We start from the raw sequence: 18436 nt of genomic DNA on the forward strand, positions 1-18436 counted from the left end.
GCATTGCATCTGTAGATGATGATTCTGTTGCTCTCGTTATCTTCTTGGATAAAGAGGCTCTGTTGCACTTTACACTTGCTGTGAATTATGGCCTTTGCTTCAGTAATGCTTAACTCAGTCACAACAATAATGGGCTATTAATTTTCCTGTTGGCTTTTAGCCTGAAATTTAACAGTGGAAGATGATAGGAGAAGAAGCGTGGAATTTATTCCTAGATGCACACTGAAATCATGGAGATGTAATAATTAATACTGCATATCTGATATTCCAGGATTTCCGAGTGGGCTTCAACCCTTGACCAGGCAAAGTTCAAAGTTTTTATGGGACAGAAGGCTGGTCCATTTGAAAGATAGCTGAACCAAGTAAGCTCTCTGTCTCTTCTCTGACATTTGCAGTGAGGCTGCAGTGTATGGAAGGATAATGCTAGCTGACCCACCGTTTTGACAAAATTATGCTCTTTCAGCTATTTACCATCTCTTGTGTAACTCAGCACTGTTAGCACAAGCTATGAGGGTTTATGTTTGGACTCTGCTGGAGTGCTTTAATGAAACATTATCTGCTCTGGAGTGAAGAGGTTGTTTCCACAACCTTTCTCATGGTGAGAGGACTTTTTAGTAAAAGCTAGTCAGATGAATCTGATACCAAATGACTCTGAGCAGAGTGTGCTGTAAATTGTTAGTCACATATACACAAAGATTTTTGGTCTGTTTTCTTGAACCTTTGCAGAAATTTTCTCTGCAGTTCTAGCAATGAACCTGATATAGCAATATTCTTAGGAAAAGCAATATGTATAATAAATGAGTGGGTTTACTAGCAATTAGACTGTACCCTTTGAGTCTAATTCTGTAATTTTTATTCATGTTGCTTCAACTATCTGGTTTAATAGCCAGCTCAGCCTTATTCTGAGCGAAAACCACAAGCTGTAGCTTAATCACAGCAATAATTTGTCTTTAAAGGACGATGTGTGCAAATAGGTGTGTTCCAGTATGAACCTTCCTGTTGGACTTATGGGGACTTTGGATCTGTGGCTGATGGTGGTGAGAGGCTTCAGGAGGGGCTTCCTGTCTCCATCTCCACAAAACAAACTTACAAATTTTGCTGAGTATTTCACTGTTTTTCCAACTACATGTGCTCCTACAGCACTGATTTTTGTCAGCTGTATCTCCATAGTATAAGGCCTTATTTCCTATTAGCTGTTCGTGTCTGACTAGTTGTTACTTCAATAACCTCTATTTCTGAAGCATAAGGCAAAATAAAACTGAACAATGTACAGTTTTCATCGTAATATTTATAAGTGATTACACCATTTATTTTCTCCAATGAGTCTTCAGAATGGAATTAGGCTGGAATTTAGAGTAGCACTCAGCAGCATCCTAACTCTGTTTACTTTGCTATCAGATTTGGACTAAGGCTGAGAGCTCATATTAACTCAGCCCCAACAGTGTGCTGTGGTGTTATTACAATATTATATTCCACAACTGGTCTGTACAGCATGTGGTGAGCTGGAGACAACATAGGCTTTAACAGGTTAGGGAGAGGAAGCGAAAGGCATTTGCTGGTGTAGATGAGAGAGCTGCTGCAGCAGGAACGTGCAAGTAGTATACTCACATGAGAAGGTTCTTAATCAAAATGAACTTCAAATTTTAACTAGTCCTCCTGACGTTTCTTATTAAACTCTCAGGCACTTTGCTTAGGAACAGCAGATTGTCAAGTACCAGGGGAAACCACTTCAGTTTTTAAATGTTTTAATTAATTACCTTGGATGTGTAATGTCTGATAACGTGCTGTGTGTTAAACCAGAACACCCTGACAACTTTGTGCAGGCTGCTTGAAAAGAGTATTATTTACTTTGTTGAGTCAAAGCACAAACTTTAGCGTGTCAGAACCAAGGTTTGTTGTGCAGCAGTAACTTGCCTATTGCATGTGGGGTGGACTTCAGTTACACCGTCATAAGCTGTTCAGTCTTTTGCCCTCCCACTCAAAAGGACCCAAAAGCTACACTGCCTGCCAAAATTACAAGCAACTGAATATAATGAAGGAAATTAATGCAAGTATCACTGTTATGTCATCTCTAATAAAATATCACCGTATTGCAGTGAAAGTCTGAAAGGAAGTTAATCAAGAAATAAAGACATTGAGTGCTGCATGAATCAATGCTCATTTCATGTAGCTGTAAAAGTGAAGGTGTCAACTGTTTAGAATACAACCATCAATTCCAAGACTTTCAAAACCAACTAAAATAGAGAGAAAATTACTTTCTTTTTTTGCCTGGGCTTATATGTCATTGGAGAAATAAAAGGTCCTTAAGCCCTATTTTCTTAAAGGCAGGGTAGAATTTAAGAATTTATTGCAGATTACAAAAGTAGTTTTCTGTATGTTTATCAAATCATACAGTATTTAGTAACAAGACCATGCCCAACTTATTTTAGAAAAGATGACTAAAAAACCCCAAATCCTGTAGATAATATGGCATGGCAACAAAAGATGCATTTGAAAAGGAGTTTTTCTGCTCCTGTTTTGATAGTCGCATAGCTTTTTGTGTATGTGAAGGCTTTATTGCCTTGATTTTCTTTCTACCTCCTTTTCTTTTTGATGTCACTGTTTCAATCCTCTAGTTGAAGGTCTTGAGAGAACCTGCACCAGAAATGAGCCAGAGAAATGGAGCACGTCACAGTGCTGTCAAACTCACGAGTGGAATCAGCTGAAATTTGTGGCCAGGGCAGCAGCATAAGAAAAGAAGATTCTTAAAAGTAACTGTGTTTATTAAATAATTTTTCGTCCTGCCACCTTGGAGGTTACATACAGCAACAGGGTGGACAGTGCTTATCTCTTTAGTTCTCCTTGGCTTCCTGCCTTGCAGCTCGGCACGCGGGTACCCAACAGCCAGTCCACGTGGGCTCAGCTCAGTGGCAGCCCCAGTGCTGCCCTCTTGCCTTTGATAACTGAAAGGAAATGGAGAATGACAGTGGTAGTACAAGGGCCATTTGGGGTACACAGAGGAGTGAGACCTCAAGGGTTTGCTCTTTGAATCATTGGAGTAACGGCAGTAGGCACACATGGGAGGAGGCTGCTATCACTGTGCATTGTATAGAGATGCCAGTCATTTCATTGCTTATACAATAGCTCATTCTTTCTCTGGACTTTGGCCTTCGACAGTAATATAACTTTTATGAGTCGCTATGAGACACTAAAGATTGTCAAACGTTGCCTTGATACAATTGAATCATCATAAATGTCAGAAGATACTTGCATATACAAAGAGAAGCCAAGTGTGCTGGAGCCTCATACCTAAGTGCTATAAACTGATAACTGCATGGTAGGCCATGGTTCCTTTCTTTAGCTTGCATTCCCCAACCAACTTGTAAATGTCTTGGGCACAGGCTGTGTGTAATATGACTGACTGTGTATCAGCTTCAGACTAGGTGGAACAATAGCTGTGAACATGCAGAGACATGGATCACAACACAAGCTAGGCGAGCTCTCTGAGGGCTGAAGACATTGATGAACCTATATTGTTCTGTTTCGCCATTGCTGCTGTTGTCTGTGGGTGAACATGGCCCTAGCCTAAATAATCTCTCTGTATAATGTGAAAGCTATTTAGTCCTAATGCAAAGGGGAAAAGAATAAAGCTCCTTTGTTCCCCATCTCAACATTCCTTTCCCTAGGAGATCCTCTCTTGGTTATCATGGATATACAGACTGGTGGTACAGTTTTCCTGTCCTTTATTCAGTACACCTACTAACATCTGTATGAGTGCAGCTTTCAAATATAGTCCTGGCTTGTGCTTGATCTGGCTAGATCTGGTGCTGTTTTACACATTTCTGTGACATGTTGTTTTTGGCTGGTTGTCCTACCTTCTTGAGCAGATGCAACATTTCATAACTTGTCGCTGAATTTTTATCCTTCCATTCATGGTGATAACCAGAGATCAGATTGCTGCTTCTTTGGGAACCACTAACACCAAGTACATAAAGCAGCTTGAGAATTTCACAGAATCTGTTTCTCAGCACCCCTGCCTTGGATGCTGGGGGATGTAGTACGGAGCACCAGGCAACAGGAAGGCCTGGAGCAGGCGGGTCAGTGCAGTACAACTCAGCAGCCAAGGAATTTGCATTGCAAACGAATTTATACATCTTGTTCTTCAGTTGCACTTGAGTCTGATTGCGCTTGATTTGGCACTCACTGGATAATTAGGGAATCCTTCTTTTGGTTTCAGTGGGCATTGGGTCAGAGTTGCTGAGACCAACGTCCCTGAACACTTGGGATAGGTTTATTTGTTTCGTAACTGAGATTGGAAGCTCTGGAAAAGTAGAACCAACTCTGTAGCATCAGCATTTATATAAACATTAAGAAATCTAGATGCTGCAGACCTCATACTGTTCCCAGTTACTTCACCACATGATGCAAACCTGAGAGCAAGCAGACTATTTGCATGTCAGCTGAGCTATCAAAACCACAGGGGAAACAGAAAAAGGCAAGTGTATATGCAAATTTAAGCTTACGGAGAAGCATTGAACTAGGAGTTCTCAAGCTTTTGTTCATTTAGACTACTTGGATAAACTGTTGGTCTTTTGTAGCATTCAAATATGGAATGAAATGAATATTTTTTCACAAGAGGAATGGTTTTTTCTTGTCTTTAAAGTGCCTTCAAGAGAGACCAACAATAATAATGAGAGGATTAGAAAATGTGTTTGTTGACAGTGTTGCTGTGGCTGTGATTTGTCCAGAGCCATGCAGGATCTTCTCAAGTATGAATAGCACCAAGCTTTTTACTGCTCTTATTGTTTAATTGTGTTCTTGTAGCGATCAAAGGAGTCAGCTAGCACAAGGAGCTATTTGGCTTGGAACTGTGCAAACACTTAAGAGATAGAATCACCTCAAAAAAGTTCTGAGTTTAAAGTAGCAAGATGTGTAGAACACACAGAGTCAGGCAGCCCAGTAATACTTTGCTATTAGCCATTTAGGTGGGGTTATAGCAAGACCTTTTGGCACCTTTTCCCTTCCTCCTCCTTATGTCCTCTTGCTCTCAGCCTTTCTAATCAGCTGCAATCTCTCAGGCCCCTTTCCTGGTTACCAGAGCTCTGGACTGACGGGTGGTTGTTTGCCTTTTGCTCTCCCCTGGAGTGTGGCCCAGGCCAAGTACCCCACAGGGCATGGGCATGGTACTCATATTCATGTCAGTTATTTCACTAGAGTCCTCATACCTTGTCACTGAACAGAGTAAGATGGTCCCAGAAGCCTCTGGAAAACGATTCAGAGGATCTAAATCAATTTTTTTTCCACACAGCATTTGTTTCTTTTGGAAGTGCACGTGCAATTCTCTGCCATTAGCCACTGCACAGCATGGTGTGCAACCCCAACTGCTGGGACTGCAAATCCTGCTTCCAGGCCATAGCTACAACACAGAACACTTCCCATAACTGAGACAACTGGGTTCAGTTCCTCTTGGTACTTGTCTGTCACTCTGGCTTTGTGCTTTGATCCCTCTTACAACTTTGCTCCTGCAGTAATAGCATTCAAGGGCACAAGGAGGAGAAAATTCCTATTGGTGGAGCGAGGCCTTAGCCAGACCTGCCGGTCTGCCTGCCATACTATTTTGGATGCCAAATTGACAGCAAGAATGAATGAATGCTATGAGATTGAAAAGTCAGTGTATCATTTAGCTGCTTGGACCAGCAGATGGCAAATGTAGAGGGGGAAAAAAAAAAATCAATGTAAAAGCCAATCCAGAAAAAAGACATTAAATAAAGCCATCTGGAAAACGTATGAGGGGGGAGAAAAAAAAAAGTGATGAGGCCAAGCTCTGCTTTAAATATCTGCTAACAACCGAGAGGAAGTGATTGGGAACTCATGCCATGGGAGAGCAGATTTTGACCCTGTAAGAAATTCTGTGGAATGTCAAAACCTTTGGTAGTGTCAAGGACCTAAGAAGCAGCAACGTTTATGCCTGTTTGAAATCCTAGTGATAAGGACTGCTTTATCCCTCAAGATGGGATAGAAAAGATCACATCTAAGAGCCTGTCTTGTAGAAAACAAGTGGAGAGAAGAGCAGGGAGAAAGCAAAGTGACTCATCAAATGTATCCCAAATTCTGAAAGGCATTGATAAGTCTGGTTTTATGCCAGTGCCATGGCTGTTTGGTACATTGCCTTACTACTTTTATTGACAGAGAAGAGAGATGTATGTGGGTTTACACTCCGGCTTTTAAATAAAGTTTCAAAAGAGAAGCACAAGAGGGAAATGGCATCTTACATAAATGCACAGCCTTTCTTTTGGACACTTGCTCTCAGGGAATGTGATTTCAGAGTCCATAAGTCTAGCAGATGTGATTACTACTTTGGTTTTACAGATCAATGCTTTGAGTTTTTATACTCAAAGCACACAGCTAGCCTGTCGTTTACATTATAAGAGCAAGTCAGTTCTGTATCTTATTCTTAACTTATAAATGTGTTTGGGCTTTTTTTCCCCTGATAAAACGGAGGGACTGTGGCACACCTTGAAAATTCAGGTTCTCTAGCAACTGAGTTTTGTTTGAAGACTGTGTTGTCTTATTCCCATAAAGAGCAATGGTGGATCATTTTACAATGAATTTCAATTTTCATGTCCAGGCCTGTGGCTTTAAACAGAACAAATAATCCCACTTAACTACAATAAAAGGAAAAAACTTCAGTATTGTAATGTCATTTTTTAGTGCCTGTGTTGATGATAAGGTTCATGTTGATAATAATGTTGTTGATAATAAGGTTCATGTTGATGATGATATGGTATGACACGGACAATTGTTGCCAATTCTCACTAAACGAGTTTTTCAAGTATATACTTCTTTTCCATCTCATCTGTGGTGTTGTTACTGGTTAGTTATTGTATCTGTGAAAGTTGTCTGTAGTTTCCCTCGGCATCCAATAGCCAGACTAAGAAAAAGGCAGCATTTCTGTCCCTCTGCTCAGATGAATAATTCATTGCCTTGCACTTTTTTGTGTTAACTTGAACTGTTTCTTTTGGAGACGTTATTTACAAGAGAGTCCTGGATGTGCAGAAATTCATTTGCTGACTTCAGGCATGCCATTATCTCTTTACTGGGAGGGGAGTAACAGTTTATTTGTTACTTTTGTGTCAAAGAATTTGCTATATCTAGTATTAGAGGGAGGGTATTCTTTAATTGAGGAAGTCGGGAGTTTGGCAGGTTTTCAGTGCTGTTCTGCTGCTATTTTCCCCAGCTCAGATGAACAATGGACTGGAGGGATGCTGGCAGTGTTGCCTGGTTACAATTCATCAGCATGAATCAATGCTTCACGCAGCTCCTTCTGTGTCTGAAGGACCAGGAGACTTCTCAGTACTGCGTTACTGATGTATGCGGATATGTGACTGGATTAAGTACTATCTCAGTTAGTGTAAAGCTATACCTTTGCAGAGAGGTTTGGACAGCAGCGTTTGACTTTTTGGTGGTTGAAGTCGGGCAATTTCTGCCTGCCTGATTGGCATGGCTTTTTACAAACACAGAGCTGAGTGAAGAAAATTTTTAACAATTTTGTTTCAAGCTGTGTTTGATGAGTTTGGTACTTCAGCATCCTTCTGCATTCAGTCAGGAAGATTAAATCTTTCATTCAGTATCTTTCCCTGGAAGAGACACGTGCCTTGCTGAAACCTGCCCACAGGCAAAGTGAAGCATGTAAGAGGAACTACCGCCTTCCTCTTACTCATTGAGTTTGGCCAAATCTTAAACCGGCATAAAATGAAGTTGGTGGAGTTATGCTAGTTTAGTTAATAGGAAGATGTGACAGGTTGTTTTTAACTCTATGGAATGGCTCTTCTGTACCCCACACGGATTTGTTTTACTATTCGCTATTCTTGCTGCTTGAGACATGAACAAAGGAAATGTTAAGGGGGAAGAAAGGGGCTCAGTTTGGGTTTCCCTTGAATCAGCATTTCCAGCAACATTGTTCCCTTCTACATCCTTTTTCTAACTTTTATGTAAAACTGCTTTATCGTTTTGTAGTTCTCACTGGTTTATTGCCTGTTTTCACTTTGCTCCATGTGCCAGTCACACCTCCTTTTCCACAAGTGAGACATTTAAACCTTCACAGCATCTTGTTTATGCTTGAAAATGCGTAAAAAGATCAATGACCATACAATAATTGTTAGCTTTGCCAAGAGTATCAGTTGCAAATCACTAACTGAGCTATTTGCTCCTCTGTGGCGAGGAGATCACTGGCTTCTGATTCCTACACAAGGGACTGTCTTCGTCACCATCTCATGTAGCTCTCTACCCACATGATGGTCCTGGTAAACGTCCTTCGGTTTGTCTACAGAAAAATCCAGAAGTATTTTTCTCATTTTCCTCCTCCCCTTTTACACCTGAAATTCCTGTCTAGAAAACACTTTCCTTCTCCCTCTCTCTTCCATGCTCAGCAGTTCTCCATTTCTTGTCAAATCTTCCATATTGTGTCTTTAAATTCCTTTTTTGCCTCTATTAAGGACCTTGTTATTAAAAGCTTGTATTTGCCACACCTTTCCTTTTGCCAAGCTTCCTCTGTTTTCTCTAATTTCTGTTATTTAGTGTCAGCTTATTCTACTGCTGAACATTAAGGCCATTTGGAAGAATCTGTAGGGAAAATGCACTGAAGAGACATCAACCCTGTCAGTTTGCAAAGGAAAAATCTATAGTAAAAAAAAAAAAGAATCTAACACTCTCTAAAATACAAGTATTTCTATGAGTAGGTTCTCTGCATCATTTTGCCTTCTGGTGATGATATAAGATGGCCTTTCATAAAATTGTTTCAGAACATGTGCACTGCTTAAAATACAGTTGAACTGAACAGCTATGATTTCTGACTTGCAGTCAGTATTCTGTTACGTGATCAGCTTTCCTTTAGCAGCAGGTGAGTGTATATTTAACATCTTAAATTTTCAGTTTGTTTCCTCCAAATGTTGCTTTGTTATCTGTAAAGGATTTATTCTATAGCAACTCCCTTTAAAACCTGGCTTAATTCAGCTTTGCTGACATCCGTAACTGTTTTGTCTGGAAATTTAAGTGCTTTTGGGATAGGACTTAACACTGAGACTTTCCTCTTTCTGCATAAAAACGAGAGGAAGGAAATGAACAAAAGAACTATAATTTTCCTACTGACCTGATGGGCTTTGGCTCTTGTTCAGAAAGGCACTTGAAGCACTGTAATACTCTTCTGCTTTTGGGCAGTGACAATTGCTGCAGGGATAGACTGATTCCCTGGGTAAATACCAACATTTATGGAGGAGGGAGAGATTTCCAGCATAGCTAAGAGAATGTGACCCAACCCCAAACCTGTGTTAAACACATCTGTACTGGGCCACTGAACTTGGCTGTGTGTAACAGCAGAATGAGAGCCTTTTGAGGGGTACGCTACACTCATTAGGGGTAAACATTAGGTGTGCCACTGCACAGCTGACATGGTCTGGCATTTCTGCAAAGACACTTGTGTGCATTTCCCTTTCATTCTGCTTTGTTTTGAATGAATAAGAGGCTATTTTAAGTTGTGGAGCGATTCTCTTCTAACATCATAGCTGGACTTCTCTAGACATGACAGGCCCGCCCTCCTGTGTTTGAGACCTGTCCTTAAGCCTGTGTGGTGACTAGGTGATAGGTATCCCTGCTACAAATTCTTGTGCAGAGAGTGTGCCCTACAAAGATGATACTGGAGCTCCTGCCCTGGCTGGGTTGCAGGTCCTCACAGATACTCCTGCCTGGGCCTGACAGTGACCATCCAAGCGAGGAGGGAGCCACTTAAAAGTGAGAATGCGCCCATATATGATGCGGAAGTGTCCAGCTGGAGCTACGGGATTGTTCCTGCACCAACATCTCTCATTCCTCCTGGCCTCCCTGGCCTCTCCAGCCTGTGGGAGCTGTGCCACAGGTGGTATGTGCAGCATTGTTTTCTTGCCCTTTTGGCCAAAGGGATGAAAGTTTCTGGGAGTCAGTAGAAAGCAAACAGGCTTTTTGTTGTTGTTGTTGTTTTCAGATAATCAGGTCTGTGTGAGACTTTTACGTTATGCTGCATTTGAGAAGTCGTTATTTCCTTCCACTATGCAGGATAACTAGGGTCAGGTATACACCATCCAAGGGACCCAGAAGCACTTTAGCTCTTCAAGTGTCGTTTGGCTTTTACTTTTCATCTATTAGAAAATGCATGCTGAGGTGGCTGCAAGCTAAATAGAGTAATGAATACAATGGCATGGCAGTAACTTAAAATATTTAGAAGGTCAGAAAATGCAGAGTTCTCGTGTCATCGTTAACTTTCCTGATTTGCTTCTCTTCAGTTTTCTATGTTATGAGTTTGACTTTTGAATGTGCTTTGCAGCATATGTGTCTGTGATAAACTTAATTTTCTTGGTTTCGTATGTTTAATATTCTGTCATTGCATTTGTTAATGTTGAGGCTGTGTGCGCAGTGGGTGGTTTCTTCCACTTTATCCAGTGACCAGATTTGAAATGCAAAGATCTTCTTTTAAAGTTCCAAACTTTCTAGCTCTTTTGGCATGGAGAACAGAAAATTCCTCCTCCATCTTTGCACATGCGCTTCCCGTTTGCACAACTGGCACCTCTTAGTTGTAAAACTGGCTCGGCAGCTGTCCCTTTGTCCCAGGTGGTGCTACGTGGTGGCCTTTGCAAAGCCAGGACTAACATTTCAGCGAGTCCCTCCTGTTCCAGGAAGAACCTAGCTAAGCTTCCTGAGCAACATCAGCCTTCACTAAGAATTCAGGTCAGGATCTCCCTGCTTGTTTCCTAGCAACTGGGGGATACTGGTGCTTTCTGCTCCGACCAGCTCCTTCCGCGTTAGATGCAGGGATCACTTGGTGAAGGGATCGGGGCAGTGCTAGTAGAACTCAGGCTTCAGGAAGGCAGAGCATAGCCTGACGCTAGGTAAACTGCTGAGACATAGGGTGCATTACCCAAGTCAAACCGAACTGAGACTTTCAGAATCTTCCTGCAAACTTGGAAGTGCTTCTTTTGGTTTTGCTACTGCTTAAATGCCTGGCAAGGTGACAGATCCCTTTTGAAATACCAGTAGCCTTTTGTGTTACCTTGAATCTGGCAGACAGGAACATACCCAGGTAAGCAGCTGAAGAAAGTTTATGTTTGAGGTGCTTTAAAGGTTGTTTTCCTGCAGGTATAATGTGTTTCTTGGTTACACAAATACACAGCATTCAGTTGTGGGAGTATTGACCTGCCTTTGTACTTATTAAAGTTTCATCGGATGGTAAGTAAAAAAGTTAAGTGGAAAGATGAACTGTCTTCCCTAGTTCCTTGTGGTGTCTGTTTATAAAGTGCTGAAAGCAACCTTTAAACTTCTGTAGTTAATTGATTGTAGAATTGACTAATGAAAAATCCTTAAGTGGTCAAGAGTTATCAGTTGCCATGCTCTTGCTGCAACTCTCTCTTTGTAGCACAGTTACAAAACGTAAAGCAGCAAGTCCCTCTAACTATGTACTGCGTGCAGAGGCTGACAGTCATTGCTTCTGGTTGGTAACACAATGGGATTTGTTACTGCTTTTTATTTTCCTTTGACAGATTACCAGCAGGAACCCTTTCACAAATGTAAAAATTAAAGCAATGTGCTATTCTGAAAGAAAATATTTGGAGGGGGGGGTGAGGGAGGGAAATTGTCTTCCTTGTGCTGTGGCCTCTGTTCTTTACTCACAGATAGCAGAGATGGTGGGAGTTAAACCAGAATATGTTCATGTCTAGTGCTGGTACAGGGCTGGCATGGTAGTTTTCTGCAAGAGCCCTCTGCACAGAAAATACAGTTTTCATCTTTTGAAAAGTGTGAAGCTTAATGTCTCCAGGTGGATACAAGTTATTTAAGTCATCCTTTTTTCAGAAGTCTATAAACAGTACATTTCGTCTCTTCAGAGTTATGTTTTGGTACAGCTCCAGTTCAGCAGAGGCCTGCCAAGAGACACAAGCCAAAGATCTGGCTGCACATCTTTAGGACAGGTACACTGCGAGCACGTTCGTAGGGTTTTTCGCATAGGAGGCTGTAGTGATGGATTCTGAATAAGGACATAAAAGACTGGATAAGTTTTAAGTCATATATTTTAATTATCTCTAATATCAAGCTGTTTAATTTGACTGCTGACTCTAAGGCATTCAGGAGCTGATTTCTTCAGAGACACTGAGTAAGCACAGTTTCAATTGATATTTTCCACGGTTAGTATTCAGAAAAACAATTCCCAGAGTCTCATGTTGCATACCTGATACAGTGGCTGCTTTTCAAAGCGTGCACGTGCAATTTGGGATCCCAGGCTTTTTGTCTTTGTCATAAATTTGGGAGAGCTCATACATCCATTCCTAGGACCCACAGCATGTGTGTGCAATTAGGAAGAGAGAAAAAAATGTATACCAGGGGAGGATCTTCATGCAGCTCAGAATGTTCTTTATTACAAAAGGCTCTCCCAAGTGTGTAACTTCACACTACTGTATGTTTAGGTAATCTAGGACAGAGAAGGGGAAATACCTGTTTCAGGAGGTGCTTCACGTTTCATTTAATTGTTCTGATCTCAAAGTCAACAGCTTTCCGGAGACAGTTACAGCAGAAGCCTCTTCAGACATTTTGATCTAGCTGTTTTAGTAAAGCAGCCCCCTCAGAGGACAACTTGACACCTGAGAGATTAAGTCATCTAGCACTCCCTGATCTTTCTTCTGTTCACAAAGCCTTGCAGTGTCTTCTTAGCAATGCTCTTCTGCCAGATCTGGGAGTTCTGCTAGACATCTCATTCTGTGCCCATTGCCATGACTCATAAATATTTTCAAAATGTCTGAAAAAAATGTTAAAAGGAAGGAGGCCCCTACGCAAAGAGGGTCAAATTTTCCTCAAGCTTGAGCTAGTACATTTGCCAACTGCATGTAAAAATATTTTCCTGTTACACCTACACCAGAGACACTCTGCAGATACACAGATGGCTGGGGCCTTGCGAGTCCAGCCAAAGGAGCATAAGCTGGTGCTTCGGGGCTTGAGAAGAAGTTGGAATGGGTCCCATAGTCTAATGCTGACAGCCAGCATCAGCAAACTGGGTGGCTGGACATAGGAAAGAGCCAAGTCTGGGGAGGTTATTGGAACATACAGCTTGCACAAAATGGCATTTCTTGATAGCAAGCTGCTCAGACGTGTCCTTGGACTCTGCAGTGGAGAGCAGGCTAGAGCTGGAAGGTGAATGCTTTCCTCTCTGTTTGTCTGTGCGAGTCTATCTGGGAGCTGGGAAGCTTAAATCCAAGAGTGATCTCTCTGTCATCCAGCTATAGAGGCTCCCTGGGATCCAGTATCCATTTCTGGGCATCCAGCTGCCAGAAGAGGTGAGCTCAGAGTATGACAGGTGCAGAGAAGAGTTAGTAAGATGGCCAGGAGAATGGAGAGCTTTCCTCTGAGAAGAAATTAAAGTGCCATGGCTTGTTTAGCTTTTTAGGTGTAGGATGAAAGGGCAGATGGTGGTGTTCTCTAAATACACCTGGCAGGAGAGAAGAGCTGGCTCTAGAAAATGATCACATTGGCACAAAAAGAAATAGAGTAGCCATTTAGTCTGGGAATTTCTAACCGTCAGAGTTATAAAGTTCTGTAATAGCATTTCAATCAAAGGGATAGGGAAAATGGAATAGTTTTCAAAATAAGGCTTCAAAATTAGCCTGTGAAAGGATTACACAGAGTGTTTCCAACAACAGCAGGGGACTGAATGTTCAGAGAATCCCCTCTGGTAATATATTTCCAAGTGTTATTCTGACACAACTATGTGAAGCTGAAAGATTTAAGTGTACCAAAACATGCCATTCCTCTGGAGACTTTACCATATGAGAGAGCTGAAAAAGTCCAGGTAAAGCATGGACACCCTGTGGTGGGATGCATCTGATAGTGATGGGGCTTACATAAAGACAGAGCTAAAGAGCCTTTGTGGGCATAACTAAAATATGTAAGGGACAGAATGGATACTGAGCATCTATTCTGTGACTTTGAACTTGCCCAGGGGATCAGGAAAAACCAAGAAGTGCTGGGACTCATTAAAAATGCCATGAGACTGGTCATTTTGGATGTGAGTTTTGATTTGTTGAAACTAGCTCTGAACACACAGATTTTTCACCTGCCTTCCTGGGAAAGCAAGCAAAACACAGCAGTTTGAGACAGGGTTGGCCCTGGAGGACCGTGCCATGCCTGCGAGACAGATTGCCTCTGAATGAAACCACTGAAGTGGTTTTACCCTGCAGAGCCTGACTTGGTTGGGATCGTGGCAGACTCACAGAAGGTGAGAGGAAAGCCCACCACAAGCTGCTTTTGCTCTCACAGCGTTGCTTTCTGAGGTTTGATTAGGAATGCTCCTCTGCCACCCTCTCTCCCAATGGTGTCCCTTTTGCTCTCCATGGGGAGGTTGTGTACCTCTCTGCTCCTCTCTTCCTACATCTGGAAGAGCTTATTCTCCTAACTAGTGCCTGAATGCCAGTGGCAGTTAATTTATGAGTGCTGCAGTACATTTTGTTGTGCTCACTTAAATCAGGCAGAGCTCAAGTATTGTACAGTCACGTGTAAAGGTGATGGCAGATGAGAGCTCTTTATGTCATGTTGGATTTCAGCAGCTCACACTGTATCTGCCAAATTGCAGGCAGGAAATTTTTGAATTAATGACAAATATTTCCCAACAGTAGTTAGTTAAGTGCCTGCACGTGTTAAATTAACCATAATAATCTTGTCATAAATTAATAACCTGCATCTCATCACGCTTGTGAGCATTGAATTAAAACATTCGGCATATATTCAAAGAAGGCAACCTGGGAACACGTGGGATCAGTCCCCAAATGAGTCTTTTCCTTTCTGCCCCTTTTAAACGTCATTTTCAAGTTCACATGTAGCCTTTGGGGCTTACTTAACACACAGAGTAGGACAGTGAGGATGGCAACACAGAGCACCATGAACAGTTAAGTAACTCTGGCTTCCTTCTATCCTTTGCAGAGAGGCATCTCCTCAGAGTAAGGTGATTTAGAACTATTAATATCTGAAGTGTCTTCTTTTCTGTGTTGCCTAGAGGGAGATACAGCCAGGAACAAATGTGCATGTGAGAGCTTTCTGCCAGAGGGTGGGGTTTCATGAGGAAAGTGCTCCTCAGGTCAGAGGAGGACAGGGAGAATTTCTACCCCAGTGGTAGAAGTAAAAAGAAACTAAGGGCAAGTGATGATGTGAGAAAGTGGGTGAATCTCAATATATTTCTTGCCAGTAGTCCATGAGACCCCCTCCAAGGAAAATCCAGGGAAGGGGATCCAGTTCTCTTTGCCTCCTGCTTTCTACTATGCCGTGAGGTGCTACAGGGAGCTGGGCCCTGGACCAGAGAGGGAACCTCAGCCTGCACCATCGACTCCAGCAGAGCTGGACCAAGGGACAAGCCTGGAGCTAAGCACTGCTTCTGCATGACAGACTCATCCTGGTCCCTGCTTGGAGAGATGCTTCTTGGAGGACACTGGGGAAAGTGCTTAATCTCTCCATACTTTTATACCCATCTGTAAAATGCAGGTGGCAACAATTCTCCCTCCAGAGAGCTTTTTGAAGTTGCAAGCTGGTTGTCATCCCAACACTATATATGTAGGGACTGGTCTGGCATGAATTCATCATGGTAGGCTTTGTAGTGGTATGAATAGAAACAACCATTCCTTTGTAGTATACTTTATTGAAACAGCATGATGTTCTCCTTAAAGTCCCGTGTGACCTAAGGTCAGGGACAGGTCTGAATCTCAGGTGAGCTGCAAGAGATGGCAGCTGCTTTTTCCGCTCTCTCTTTTCTGGCTCCAAGTAAAGTGACAGCATCATGACAACATTGGCCTCATTCTCTACAAACAGCACCTGGCTTATGCCAGGGCTGTCCAGCTCCCCTGCTGCAGTATGCACCCGCCGTGCACTCTCTGCAGGACTTCTCAGTCCCTCCCTGCTCCTTCTGACTCTCTGTCATGTCTTGAACCATCTGTATCCTCTAACAGCCAGCTGTGCCTGGGCTATGGGTGTACTGGCTGCTCAGCTGGCTAGGAAGAGGAACAAGCAGCTGTTTTCATCCTGCTGTCAACTTTTCTGTGGTGTGGACTCCGCACAATCACCGTTTTTTTCAGAACTGATAGGAGCTTCATGGCTTTGAGATGTATCTCTTCATCAAACTCAATTGAAAAGGACCAGCAGCTTCAAAAGTGGTGGGGAAATGGGAAAACGGAGCAGGATAGACAGTGCGGTCACATAAATGTTGTTTCCTTACGAAATTAAAGCTAAGGAGGAGCAGCATCATGTAGTGATGTTTATCACCTGTCCTCCATTGGTTTAAGATGAAAGCGCTGTTCAGAGCTGGATCCATCTGTTTTGCAGATCAGAGGGGCTGCACAATGGGCATGACACTGTGACTGAGAGCGTTTTTCTGCTGCTCTGGATAGATAAGGAGCAGTAACCCTTCCTGTGATCCTGTCCCTTACTGCTGTAAGCACTCTCAGGGAAGGTTTGAGCTCCTCACTGCTGTCCCTTCTTGTACTTTCTTCAGTCCCTTCTCCTCATTTTGTTCTGCACGTAACCTGCCTGGACGTGTTCCTGAGTGACTTGATCTAGGTGGATCTGCTTGAGCAGGGAGGTTGGACTGAATGATCTTTAGAGGTCCCTTCCAACCCCTACCATTTGGTAAGATTTTTTTTGCATATAATCTTCTGAATATGTGAGCACACGTGCTTGCTGCTAGTTGTCCTGGACAAAGTGGCATGTGCAAATGCTTTCTATGAGGGAGTCAGTGGGCTTGTGCAGGTGTTGTAGGGTGCACTACAGACTTGGCTCTGGACTTTTGACAAGACAGAAGTAAAAACTATTAAGATGAATTCAGGGTATTGACTTCCAAAAGTCTGCAAGTCTGAAATGGCAAGTGGAGATGAAACGTGCAGAGTGACTCACCAGGGGTTATTTGCACTGAGAGTATTGCTGCAGGGAATGAGTGAAGGGGAAAATGAGAATCTGAGCAAGTGGCAGTTATTTCCATTTGCTCATATCCTTGTTTTGGAGAGCAGTGTGGTTTGGAGCACACACCTGCAAGTGTACAGGAAGAAAATAGATACAGGAAAACAAGTCATCTCTTTCAAACACAGAGTAAGAAATATGTCCCGAATGGAAAGTTTGCAAGTACATGTTTGTGAAGCAGTAAATGACAAAACATTAAGGCTCTTAGATTTGCGAGTTCTTTATTGTATTTATCTTATAGACTGTGGAGGAAGGTTCCAAGCAAAGGTGAAAGGACTGAGCAATGTTGTTTATTGGGGCTATATCAGAAAGCAGCCTTTTCACAAAAGAAAGTATTTGGGTTAGGAGGGCTGTCCGACTTAACTGAACTCCTACCTGAAAGCCCTGCAGTAGTCATGTATTGCTGTGACCTTGCATTAAAAGTCTTGTGCTCTTTTTCCTGGAAGCAATCCGAGTTGTTATTTGGGTGGAGGAAAGAGAAGGGAGCCCATAGCTCATGTCTCTCATTTGGGCTCCAGAAAATCCTTATCAATTGAAAGCAAAAAGAGTCTTAACTTAGGAAGGGTCAAAAAAGGCTAAATGAGGTCCTTCCCAATTAAAATCCTGCCGCATATGCTGCTTCAGGGTGAGCCTCATGCAACAGTTAGACAAGAGGCCGTTCAGCTTTGCATTTCACCCGTGGGGTTTAGTGCAACAGGAATGTGGAATGTGTTTACAAGGTAGCAGTTATTGCTGAAATATGTGAGCACTGCTGCCCGGGGAAATTTCAGAGGATTGAGATAGTGCTGACAGTGGCAGTACCTCTTGGATGGTCCGTGTGGATGTTGGGGAAGAAACCAGGTGTCCAAGTCTGCAGTCAGAGCCCTCCAGAGAGAAGGCAGGGGAAGATGCTCCCCTTCCCCACTGCCTCCCACTGCCCACCTGCAGCTCCAGTTGGATCTCACTCTGTCCTCGCCTCTTCTTTGTGCTAGGATGAGCCAGGAGCTTGAACCGGTCCCTGGGCTGGAGACATGGCTTCTTGTTATCCCTGCGTCCGAGGTGACTCCAGGTTAGCGCACGACCGCAGCCGGTTCGGCGGAGTGGTGTGGGCTGAAATGAGGCAAAGCTGAGGGAGTGCTGAGGGCCCCTGATGGCACCTTTCAGGAGCAGCTCCTGGAAACCGGCCTCCTTATGTTCTGCCTAATCTCAGCTGGTAGGCTGATGTAGCTCAGCCTGGAAGGGCTCAGGCATCTCTTAGAATATTTCATTCATGCTCTTTGCATTCCTTACTTCCTTTTTCCCCCCCTCAACTTTAAATATCCAATATTAAAAACGTTCTGCATATGATTCCTTTATGATCCCAATAATTTTTCCATCCTTCCAGCATAGGAGTTCCCGAGGAACCTCTTAAAGCCCAGCCTAGTCTCTTTATTTCATGCGCTTTCCTCATTACTTGTGTTTGATCAGACCAGGC

The 18436-nt window shown here is 42.8% G+C and overlaps 1 protein-coding gene across 2 annotated transcripts in view; it reads left to right on the forward strand.

Moving 5' to 3' along the window:
* The window catches only part of CRACDL (CRACD like), a 64806-nt gene that overhangs the window by 10855 nt on the left and 35515 nt on the right, over positions 1-18436 (forward strand). Inside the window, exon 1 of one of the 2 annotated variants that reach the window (XM_061988499.1) lies at positions 10652-10734. The exons of the other annotated variant lie outside the window; for it this stretch is intronic. The gene's annotated coding sequence lies outside the window, so the exon portion shown is untranslated. Of the gene's footprint in view, positions 1-10651; positions 10735-18436 lie in introns of those variants that run through there. 2 annotated transcript variants of the gene reach the window in all.

Source organism: Colius striatus, chromosome 1, assembly GCF_028858725.1.
Source record: "Colius striatus isolate bColStr4 chromosome 1, bColStr4.1.hap1, whole genome shotgun sequence".
Classification (NCBI taxonomy): Eukaryota; Metazoa; Chordata; class Aves; order Coliiformes; family Coliidae; genus Colius; species Colius striatus.